The sequence below is a fragment of the Arvicanthis niloticus genome, chromosome 11 (assembly GCF_011762505.2).
Source record: "Arvicanthis niloticus isolate mArvNil1 chromosome 11, mArvNil1.pat.X, whole genome shotgun sequence".
Classification (NCBI taxonomy): domain Eukaryota; kingdom Metazoa; phylum Chordata; class Mammalia; order Rodentia; family Muridae; genus Arvicanthis; species Arvicanthis niloticus.
In genome coordinates, this window is record NC_047668.1 from 40,712,148 (window position 1) to 40,724,863 (window position 12,716).

A 12,716-nucleotide genomic window follows, 5' to 3' on the forward strand; every position below is an offset into this window, starting at 1 on the left:
GACTGGTCTTTCAGGTTTTCCTTCTCCATGAACTGAACTAGAAGTAGATTCATGCAATACTTCTTGTGACCGTGTGTCTTCATGGAGCAGTGTCTTCAAGGTCCACCCATGTTGAAGCATGGGTCAGGGTACCCCTCTGCCAGCAGGCTGACTCAGACCCAGTCTGTCTACTCATTCACCTGGCTTGTTTCCACTGTTTCCAATGCTAACACTCCTGTGAGTATTAAAGACCTACCCGGCCCTGCTTTCTGTCCTCTGTGTGTATTCCCAGAGAACTGTATCACGAACCGAACATCTAGCATTGGGCTTAACTGACATTCTTAGCACTTATTCTTCACTTTTTGTATTTGTTACAAATATCCCACAGTATATAACTGTGTTTATGTTTATTACCCAAGGATTATAATTGTAGCACCAAGTTCAGTAACTTGATATATCATTTATATATATATATGTGTGTGTGTGTGTGTGTGTGTATACATATATATGTACACATATACATATATAGACAGACAGACTGACAGACATACTTAGGTCATGTCCCTCATCCAATGTTGAAAGACTTTCTCCTGTGTTTTTCCTCTCCATATTTCTTTATCTAAACCAGCAGTCCTCAATCTGTAGGTATCAATGTTTAGAAAACACATATTGTTCTTAGAAACTGAGACACTGTTCAGTAGCAAAATTGCAGTTTTGAAGTATCAATAAAAATAAATTTATGGTTAGGGGTTCCTAAGACCTTCTTTCCCAAACAGCTGTAGTTGATATGTGTTTAGAAGTTGTTTTCAGTTCTTTACTGCAAATTATAATTTAACTCTTAATACGAGCAAGTTCCAGTTTGGGGGATGTGAAGTGTGAAGAAGGCCTATCTGCAAGGTCCAGCAGATTGGTCTCAGGAAGGAGGCAGAAGCTGAATGACTCTGTTGTCTGTGGCTGCCTAGCTAATCATGGTAGCCTGGACCCATTCATTGCAAGGCCGACTGTAGTCTAACTGAGAAGGGGCCGTACCTGAGAAGAAAGAGCAGCTGTCAAAAGCTACGTGGCTGAGTTTGATGTCTAACCACATCGGTCTCTGAGGTGAAGAGCCCAGAAAGTAAGATGCTGACTCCTGCTCTTACAACTTCCAAAGTACCTCATCTGTCACTACATGTCTGAGAAAGAGAGGGAGAGGGCTAGAGGAAGAGAAGAATACCACAGGATATGAGACACCTACAAGTTGCCTACAGCTCCACATGGCATCTCTTTCAGAGGCTGGAGTTACTGTCTCCTTCTTCCGGGGTCTGCTTCCTGCATTTTAGTCCCACTTCCTTCTAAGTTTGTCCCTTGCTGCCCCGGCCCGCGGGGATTCGACGAGACCTTAGGGAAGGGGGCGAACGAATGAAAGGACAAGAGACACAAAGAATGAGAGCAAGTCTGGGTTCTGATCAAGCTCTGAAACTTTAATTTTGGGGGCAGGTTATAAAGACACAGCAAACCAGGAAGTTTGGGCGAGGGTCATTGCTTAGGGCTATCTTACTATGGAATCCTTACTGTCTAAGACCAGTCCACTGTCATAACCTTATTGCCCTAGACCATCCCACTGTCATAACCTTATTGCCCTAGACCATCCCACTGTCATAACCTGCTCCAAGGAAATGCCAGACGTTCTTTAGGTTCCTGGGACCTGAGACCTGTGAACGTCCTTTCTTAACCTTGTACTTGACTTTCTAAAGCAGCAGGTAATTTCCTGGGCTTGGCTCCCGGCACCTTGCCTACCTCATGAAGTGTCTTCAAATCCTAAACATCTCCTCTAGTCCTTAGGGTGCTGTCTCCATTTCTTTGGATAAGAACTGTGATTAAAAACAATAAAAATTAAAATTAAAAAGAAACATTCTAACAAAAGCAACTGAAGGCAGAAATGGTTGATTCTGCCTCACAGCTCAGAGGTACAGTCTGTCATGGCAGAGAAGTCAAGGACGCAAGAGCTTGAAGCAGTTGGTCACGTGGCATCCATAGCCAGGAAGCAAAGAGAGATGAATACATGGTTACTCAGCCCCCTTTCTCCATTCATAGAGTCAGTGTCCCACAGGGAATGCTGTGACCCATAGTAGGTGGGTCTTCTCACTCCTGCTAATTTAACCAAGATAACTCTCACAGTCATGTCCAGAGGCCCATCTCTCAGGTGACTGCAGAGTCTGTCAAGCCTACAACACCAACCATCACAGTGGTTAATGACCCTTATTTCTGGTCCATTCCCAGAGGCAGAGATCCATCCTACCTATGCAACCTGAACCAGAGCCCTTTGCTCTCATCATAACCGCCGTCTATTCCTTCTTCTTAAGGTTAGTGCCTCTGTGCTATCAAAGCCTGCACGCCTGCCCACTAAAGGTATCTTGCCTGCCAGGACCTGGGAGCACAGGGGAAACTATGTGCAATCCACTTAGCGTATTGAGTACCAGTGGAGCAAATATGTCCCCATGAACTGAGTCCTGAAAAAAAAAAAAAAAAAAAAAGGAACTCTACTACCCGATGAACAGGTAGCCTGGAGACTGTTGTGTAAACTCTTTTGAGCCTATGGTTCTCCATGAAGGAACATTTTTTTTTTAAGTACTGTTGGAGCAGAGGAGAAAATCGTCAATAGACTTAGTAGAAGCAGGAGAAACCTTTAAGATTGCTGTGCTATTGAACAGCGGTTCTGAGTGACTCCTTGAAAGTTGGCCTTCTGTGGCTACTATGCTCCATTTCAATCCTCAACTTGATTAGAGGCTATTAATGAAGCATATTACCAGTTACATTTCTCCTCAGGTGTGGTCTCTGTGAAGGGGCTCTGAGAATTGCCTGAGAATCTCCACATGCAAATGTCCAATCTCCAGGTGCCAATATCTTCCTCAGAAATCCCTCACTAGAAGGAAAATGGCGGCCACACTCACCTCAGACCTTCACTCAGCTGCTTGTTTTGCCTACCTTTGCCAACAAAGCCACTTCCTTGTCCTCGAGGCACCTCAGGATCCCACTTCTTCTCCCTTCTTGACTTTCATTTCTCAGACCTTGTCTTGAGCCACATCCTTCATGATAGAAACAGCTTCCACTTCCTGTGGGCCCCCACACCTTCAGAGCACTTCCCTGTACATGTGCTATCTACTGTTTTGACACTTGAATCTTGGGGAGCTTTCCAAACCCCACTATCTACTAGCAAGGAAACCAGCAAAGTCAGTGAGTTCTTTATAAGATGTGAAGTGTGTTGGAGACAGGGGGTCTGGCCTGTCCCCTGGGTCCAGTGTGAGATGGTCCAGACCCTCCAGTTTCTACCTCAAAGGTAAAGAAGAGTCCTCAAGTTGAGAGAACTTGAAACTGCCACCTGACACTATTTCTCCCATTTTCCTAGGATAAATGATTATGGGTCACTGTTTGAATCTCGGCTTATTGTTCTTAGCCCTTGACGTCTGTCAGCCTCAATTTAATAGTCAAATGATACACCCTCTCTATTACAAGGTGGCTCACAGATTCTGTAGCCAGACAAAGTGCTGCAGAGACAGACAGACAGAGGGGGGGAGCTGACTGCTTCCTGGGTGTGGAAAGAAACTTCAAAGCTGAGCCCATTTAGCTCCCAGGAGCTCAGGGGGCCCTGGAGCAGTGGACAGCATGAGATTATCAGTTCTTTGAGAATATTACGTGTTCTAACTTCAAGCCCCTCACCTTCATTCATACCAGCAACAGTAGCAATGGCAGTGGAGCCTCTGCTTGGTGGTGAGTTCTTTTGGTCTTTACCCTGGGAACATGGACATTCTCACTCCCTGGTTACAGACGTACTGAGACTGAGCTCTCAGACATCAGCAGAAAGTTTCTTCCTACGGTAGATGGAAGTTAATGCAGAAATGGAACATCTCTGTCTCTGTCTCTCTCTCTCTCTCTCTCTCTCTCTCTCTCTCTCTCTCTCTCTCTCTCGCGCGCGCGCACACACACACACACACACACACACATACTCAAACACTCCCCTGCAGTGTGCAATCACACATGCATACTAAGGCTCAGGGACCATTGTGGAAGAGGGAGCAAAAACATTCTAAGAGCTAGAGCCAGAGGTCAGGAAGGACCAGAATAAACCTCTGGTTTCTGGATATGATGAGACTGCTGCACCCATGAACCCACAGAAGCTGCAGTTGCCTGCACAAGACCTGCACAAGATCAAGTCAGTCTGACACTTCCAGCACGGATCACAGCTGTAAGACATTCTACAGGGCTCCTGAGCCCCTGCCTGTACCTGAGGAGCTACTGGCAGTTGGTGACTGCTGGTGGAGGGATGTAGGATCTTGTGTTTTTTTAAGGGTGTGGCCCCTGGTAAATTGAACTCGTTTCAATTTGCTGCCTTCATAGGCAGCACAATTTGGAATGAAGGTGGGGGTGGGGCATGAAGTTAGAACATGTAAATTCTCAAAGAACTGTTAAAAACAATCCACTTCTTTCTTTTCTATCTTCTTTCTCTTTTTTCAAAAGAATGAGGCTAAGGTATAAATGTTTTCTGTCCCCCACCCCCAACTCTGGGAGAGCCAGGGCTATCTGGCACCCTGCCTCTCCATAGCCCTCTCCCAGCAGTGCCCTTTGTGGCTCTGGAAGAAAGAACATGCTTTTCCAAGACTCCTTGCCAAGGCCCATTGGTATGTCAGAGAGGCCCCTGGCTTTGCCTCCCTCTGTCATAAGACGACTCTTAGAAGCCTGGCTGGCTCGAAACCTGTCAGTGGACAGGACAAAGTTCAGGACAAAGGAATCTAAGTTCAATCAGCAGGGACCTCACTGTGGGGCCATCATCCCTTCCCTGGGGCTGGGGCTAACTGCTCTCAAACTACAAACTACTGCTCTAAATTACGATGCCTGCCTCTTCAGATTCAAAATCTACAGCATCCAGGAAAGAAAAAAAAAAAAAAAAAAAAAAAAAAAAACCAATCCAAGCACAGACCTTCTCAGCTGGAAGACATCCTACAGAGCCAGGGCCTCGGGTTCCAGGCCAGCTCTTCCCCAAAACCCAAGCGCAGTTGGCTAATCACGTGTACCTGGCCCTTGCCAGTGCCCAGGTGGCCAGCACCTGAGCTTCCTGACCAGGTGTTACTTGGTGAACCGGGCCTGGCTGGTCCCTTTAAGGAAGTGGAAATGTAGCAAAAGACAAAAGCTACAGAGAATTGGTTAGGACAAGGGGTGGACGAGGTCAGCCCCAAGGATCCAAGGCAGCTGCTGTTAGAAACAAAGCCCACCCAGGGGGGAGAAGCGAGGGGCGGGGCCCTCTGGCATGCCTCTGAGCAGGTGCTATGGCGGAGACAGCAAGATGGTTGCTGCTCAGAGAGCTGGAAGATCTGAGACTTTGAAGTGGCTTTCTGTCCTGTGGACTTCTGTTCTCACCGCTGTAAAATGAGGTTAATACTAACAGCTACCTCCTCAAGACGCCATAATTCAGGAGACAATGTAGGCAGAGCTTTCCATGATGCTAGCAGTTCTATCAGTACTGTAACAAACGACCTGACACACGCAGCTGAAGGAAGGAAACGTTTCTTCTGACTCATGGTGTGAGGCGCAGTAAGTCCTGCAGCAGGGACAGGAAGCAGATGACTACATGACATCTGCAGGCAAAGAAACATGTTTGCTGGTGCTTCTCTGTCTCTGTCTCTCTCTCTCTCTCTCTCTCTCATTTATATTCAGTCGGTTCAGGACCCTACCTATGGAAATGGAATGGTACTGCCCATATTTTGGGTCTATCTTCTCACGTCAGGTCATCTAGAAACTTGCTCCAAGGCGATTTAAGATCCTGTCACGTTGATGGTCAATATTGACCATCACAGCTATTAATACTGGAATGAATGATCATCATCGTGGTGAGGTCCCCTAACTAGAGTGAGTGACTGGAAATTCTGAAGGTGAGATTCTCAGGGCCAGTTGGGAGTTGGGCCCCACAGACGAAATTTGGAGAGAGGCACCTTCCCCTTCCTAGGCACCCACAAAATCACCCTTGGTTTCTGTGGGCCCCTGAAGAATTGCGAGAGAACCAGAAGTATGAATTTGGCACATTTCTCAAGAGAAGTCACAATGCTTAGCTTCCCTTTTGTTCCCAGAATCCAGTGGCCAAGTAGCCACCAACAAAGACCAGAGACAGCCCAGATCCAGCCTGCATACACCAGGTGCCAAGAAACTGGTAAATGGCAGATGACTAGCTCAGGGTTTCTCACCTCCCACCCTTCCCAGCAGGTTTCCTGGAATGATTGATAATCTCCATGGCAACCTAAAAGTCCTGCTCACCTGAACTCCCCACCACCACCTACCCAGCCAGCTCCTAGGATAGTCCCCACTGCACTTGGACACCAGAGATCTCTGAGCAAAGGTGATTTTGCAATGGCTTGCAGGGCAGCAAGCCGAGAACTTTGTTCCTGAAACCAGGTGCTGAGATGACAAATACTTCCCCTTAACGGTTGGGGTTTTATCAGGCAGAGCATCAGGTCTGATGAACACTGGAATCATCTGCCAGACTGAAGTAAGAAGGACATCAACAGGCCAGGATGTCAGACCCTGGCCTGTGGGTAGCTTCAGGAACACTATGAGCCAGTGTGGTCATTTGTTTCAGGGTTTCTACAATAGCTTTACCTGAGGATGCAGCCACTTCTTGTCATGGTTAAGAAAAAAAAAAAAGAAGAAAGATGGGAAGGGAAGGGAAGGGAAGGGAAGGGAAGGGAAGGGAAGGGAAGGGAAGGGAAGGGAAGGGAAGGGAAGGGAAAAGAAAAGAAAAGAAAAGAAAAGAAAAGAAAAGAAAAAAGGTTACTTGAACCTAACCAGGGTCACCTGCTAGCCACTGGCCTGTGTCATATTCGAGGTGGTCATTTTAAGTGTAATTTGGCAGGAAAATCGATGGGGCAAATCATCAACTCTATCTGGACACAGGGAGTCGAGGTGCTGTGAGCACCAGGCTTTCCCAGCCCTGCCAGACAAAGGACAATGGCAGGGATTGAAACTAAAGGACAAAGACACAAACCCCTTTCATTCAACTTCAAGGACAAGTTCTTTTTGCTTGGCCAGCAACGTTTGCCAACCCCTCACCTAGGCTTCTCCCTAGGGAAGATGTCTCTCAAAAGAACCCTTAAAACAGCTTTCGTAAGTTTAACCTTCCACAAGGTGAGGAATCTGGATTTGCTATTGTCTTCAGGAAAGCAGAATGCAAAGCTGGAAATAAACCACCAGGGCCAAGAAGCGAAATGAGGTGCTTCCCCAAGGACCTGATCTGCTCTGCATTCATCCACCCAGAATTTATTAAATAAACTCTTCCCTGCCTGACACTATGGGAACAACTGGGTATTAATACATGTGACTCTGTTCTGGGCTCGTGGGGAGCAGTTCCAGGGTGAATACCAGCACATGAACAAGAGGAGGGGGAGCCCGTGGCTACACTTGGAAGTTCAAGGCCAAGGCCAAGGGATCTCACTACAGGGTTAGGGAGGGTACTACCAGAAGTGCGGCAGTGAGAGTTCTAGCCCCTCCAGTCCCTGGGCCTCATTTGAATGTCCTCCACGGAAGCCAGGGCAATGGGTAAAGTGCTTACCTGCGCATGTGTGAGGGCCTGAGTTAGAGGCCTCAGAACCCACTTAGAGCTGGCATGGTGGCAAATGCCTATAATCACGTGTTTCTAAGGTGACACTGGAGGAGGGGACAGGAGAATTCCCCAGAAGTTCTCAGGCACTCACCTTGTACATACACACACCACATACCACACTACACACACCATACATACCACACACACCACATATCACACGTGTACACATATCACAGACACACACACCATACCAGAGAGAGAGAGAGAGAGAGAGAGAGAGAGAGAGAGAGAGAGATTAGAATGCCTGCTGTCCAATAATATAGAACCAGAAGTAAAGTTCAGGAGAAGGCGCTCTCATCCACTGTGAGAATTTTTAAGAAAAATACTAAGGCCACTCTTTACCTTTGCAGGCTATTTCGTGCTCTCTCTGCTTTTGGCTGAAGCAGCGCACCTCTACGTACTGCCACTTCTGCTGCTGATTAAAATCGAGGACTACTTTGAAAAAAATAAACAACCAAAGTAACCTATTTCCTTCAAGATCTTCAGATAGATTTTCGTGTTGTAATCAATTAAGGAGTATTTACTGAGCTCCTCCCAGGTGCCATATCCTGTTTGACATCTGTAAATAAATCTGTAGAAATGCAGCTAAGGAAAAGGCGACCAGTAGCACCACCGTCTGCTTTTCCTTTCCACGTCCGTATTTCTGTCAGTGTGTGGAGCCCCGGAAATAAATTCCTCAGGAAAATATCTAGCCGGTCACACTTCCCTGGAGCTTTATTTTCTGTGCAAAGAACCTGACTTGTGGAAGAAATCAGAGCAGCAGCATTTGGCAAGAGCGGTGAATGACTTCAACGGAGACTAGTTTTCCTCCATCCCCAGCGAATGGGGGTGCACTTATGAGCTATGGTAGTGGTTCCCACTGATAAAGTATCCCCATTCACAACAGATTTGGGAGGACCAGTTGGTGGGTGGAACCAATACGAACTGGACAATATGCCAAAACCACTCGGGGGCTCGGGCCACCTGATTAAAAATGCCGGAGACTCTATGTTCCTGAACCACTGAGCCTCCTAGGAGCTCCTGGGAGAGAAGACCAGCTTCCCAGGGAGCTCAGTGGCAACATGGGACTCTGTTCTGTCCCCCAGCTTACCTTAGCTGTGTATGCACTCTTCCTTTAAGGGGACAATGGGGTAAGCATGCCAAGACTACTTGTCGACTGAATGGTTGAGAAATGTTTGCCATTGAAAGCTGTTTCACTTCCTGCCCATGCCTCAAAGCTGCTCTTTGATTAAGTTAGCCTTTGCTGTTGCTAACACCCTGTGGAGATGCCCATTCCTCTTGATTCTCTTTTTCAGAATTGGGTTACAATAATGGAACACTTGGTTTCTATTGCTTGCAATTAAACTTTAAGGCGGTCCAACTAAGGGGAAGAGTAGGGATGTCAGGATGGGAATAAGTGGTATAAAATGAGAGGGCCAGCCACTGGGGACAGAGCCAGCAGGCAGCAAGGACAGTCTTTCACCCTGCTCGGAGACCTCAATCTATATGGTAGAGTGAGTCCTTAGACTTTCCGTAGACTGAGCAGCTAGTACCAAACCCCAAGAGCAAGGGGCACCTCATCTGAAATGCATCTTTGCTCACTAAGGTCAGCATATGACTTCCCCCAGTGACAGACACCCAAAGTAACACCCAGGATAGCTTTATAATCTCCAAATGCTGCCAGAGTACTGTCACTGGGGCCTGCTGGTGGCTGAGAGATCCTGTTGCTGCAAAAAGCTGAGTCCTCCTCATTGCTCACAAGTGTCTAGCTTAAAATACAGACAGCTGCTGTGTCTGGCATGCCAGCTCTGTGCCAGGTACATGATATACAATGCACACCTGCTCATTCGATCTTCCCATGATGCACTGCTGTCTCTCCTTACAGATGAGGAAATGTAGGCACAGAGAGGCTGAGGGACTTGACCTGGGCCAGCTGCTAACACACCTCTATCCCAGGGGTGTGTGAATTGGCTCCCCATTCCCACCCAGCATACCATCTCAGGGCTTCCTGGCTTCCCGCTACCATTCTCTTTAAGAAGAACCCCTTGCCAGTAGTACAGATGTATCTGTCCTTTCAGCAAACAGTTCGTGAGAGGCCTCCACATGGTAGGCCTTGGAGATGAAGAGTTGCAGTCCTTAGAGTCTCCTCACCCCAGCAGTTGAGATCAGGCACATTCAGGGCAGCATGATCTAGTTTTATTTGTATAAGAAAGGATTTCAGGTCCCTAATCCCTCTTCTTGATCCTTCAGTGGAGACCCAAAACCCTACCTATGTACCTGTTATAAACACCTCCCTCATCCCAAACTATTTGCAAACTGTGGTGGACATCACTTGTCTACTTGATAACCTCTGGTCCCTTGTTCCTAGCTAGAAGAATCCTCTTTGGGTCAGAGAGGCCATGGACCAAGCCCCGAGTGCTGGGCACAATTGGTCAAGGTATTATTACTATTCTTGCTGCTCTCTCCCAGCCTCCCTGTAGCTAGCAGTATAGAATGTCACCCAGCTTTGGCCAAGAGACCAAAGATCTGGGTGATTGCATACAAAACTTTCTTTTCTGGACAAAACGAGATAAAGCGGGTCTCAGAATGTCTTCCCATCCTCCCCGATAACCTTCATCCTGCTTTCGACAGCTAGGTCTGTGATAACCATGGAACAGTCCATTACACTGTTACAGCACAACACTGAAGTGAAGCCCCAGAGAGAAAGGTTTCTAATAGACGACGTCATGCCCTGCTTCCCCACCCCCCAGTAGCCACGCCCCACACCACCTGTTTTCCTCTGGCATCCTGCTTCCTTCATGGCTCCCTGAAGTCAGGAGCCATGTCACAGGCCTGAGCGCACTTGAATGACGACAGGTCTCCTAGAACCAAAAAGATAAAAAAAAAAAAAAAAAAAAGATTCCAAGTGTTCAGAGTGACAATTTCACAAGGGAAGGGGAGCCCGCAGATTGCAGGTTTGATGTGGGTTTGACAAAAAGCGACTCAAACCAGTTGAGCAAATCAGGCTCAATTTGTGGCCTGCTTTCCTTGACGGCATCTCCTAAAAGCACAGCTTAATGACTCCATGAACAGTTGTGCTTTTATTGGATAAGCGTAGTAAAAGTGTACAAAATAACTCTCTGCTGAAATGGAGAATTCTTTGGCAGCACCTGAACCAAGCTCGTTTGTGCATTTTAAAACAATTTGCACTTGGCCTTGTGCTGTGTTGTTCTTGCCCACATTGCCCCGGTGGTGCCAGTGCAGGATTACTCTGCAGTGGCGCACACACTCCTTGCCAGGACAGTCCCATCACCCATATGCCCTCCTTCCTGGCCAAGTCACCTAACTGCAATGACACTGGTCTCTAAAGGGGTACTGTGAGGTGAGTATGTGACAGCTTCCAAGTACTTGGGGTGCAGAACCAAGGACCAAATGGACGTTTCCAGTGAAGCCTTCCACTCGATGTCATGTGGTCATCATGTTTTGATGGTGATGATGCTGCTGATGATGCAGGAGATACTGTTGGTGATGATGATGGCGTATAGGTGATGCCAATGGTGTTAGCCTTCCTAAGGTCCCCTCTTTTCTCACTGGGGACAGTGAGTGCGTCTTTGCGATTGCTTATTGCCTTTTCCACTGATCAAATGCACCTAGGCTGAGGTGCATGAAATCTTCCGAGTAGATTCAGAGTTGAAAAGGTGGCTCAGTGGGTAATGTGTTTACTATACAAATAAAAGAACCTACATTTGAGTCCCCAGAGCCCATGTAAAGCCAAAAATGGTAGCATTAATCTATAATCAATCCCATCACTTCTACAGTGAGGGGGAGGTGTGAGAAGGAGAATGCTAGAAGCGTGCGAGCCAGAAGCTTGGCACACACAGGGACAGGCAATAAGAGACCCTGTTTCACATGAAGTAGAAGGTGAGGATCAATTCACACTGGAGGTTGTCCTCTGATCTCCACACAGGCACACATCACAGACAGGCAAGAAAGCAAATTCAGAGAACATTGAAGAAATGAACCAGTTCCCACAGAACCAAGAGACTCCCATAACCCTCTCCTAGTACAGAGCCAGCAAGTTATAAAATAGAATTCATAATTTTATCCAAAGCTTTCAGAAGTACATGCCAAAACCCGTCTAGGACCCTTTATCAGATGAGAGAGCACACAGATACCTGCAGGAATGCTTGTACACACACAGGCTAGTTGCTGTATGGGGATAGTGCTGAACTCTTATTTCCCCTCTCATTTTGATTCTATGTGTGGAATTACTCACAAATTTATAGATGAGGCAAGGCCTTAGGAGATAAGAGACCATTTATCGATGGGGCTGGGATGCCAGCTCAGACTTGGCTAGATCCACAGTGTGTTCCTCTCTGTTTCTAACTGCCCTCTGGATCCATAACTGGTCCAGAGAAGGAGGCAGAAGCCAGGAGGCCAGTTCTCATTCTGGCCCCAGATGTCTGGGAGCAGTGGCTTTTGGAGCCCACCTTTGCCTAAGTCCACAACACCAGGGTGAGGGACCAAGCTCCAGAGGTTTCCATGAAAGAGATCTGGAATGACACACACTGCATTCTCAGTGGCTGAGTCATTTCTGTGAGTTGAATCAATTGGAAATATTTTCTAGGTCAGACATCATTTTAGAAAATTCAGGGAAAGCAGAGCATTCTGGGAAAGGAAAAGGAAATTGGTTACAAATGTTTCTTGGCCAGGTAGAGCCATTCTCCATGTCTTGGTATATTCTTCCTTACACATACACAGAAAGAGGCACACAGACACATGATGCACACTCACACACACACACACTCACACACACACACAGTCACAGAGACACACAAATACATACAGCTGTGCATATATTAATGATAGAAATCCATCCTGAGAAATGGACGTTACACAATTGTGTCTGTGTAAACTCCCCAGAGTGTACTCACACCAAGCTAGACGGGACAGTGCCGCATGCCTCAGCTGCACAGCACAGCCCATTTCTCTTAAGCTGGACACCCATACAGTGGTGTCACACTGGATGCTGTAGGCAGCTGTAATGCAATGTTAAGTATTCATATATGCAGCCAAGCTTCTGATGACAAATGCATAAGCAATTTAAGCAGTGGGTTGAACTACAGAGAATGTGACCAAGCTGCTACTGGCTGAT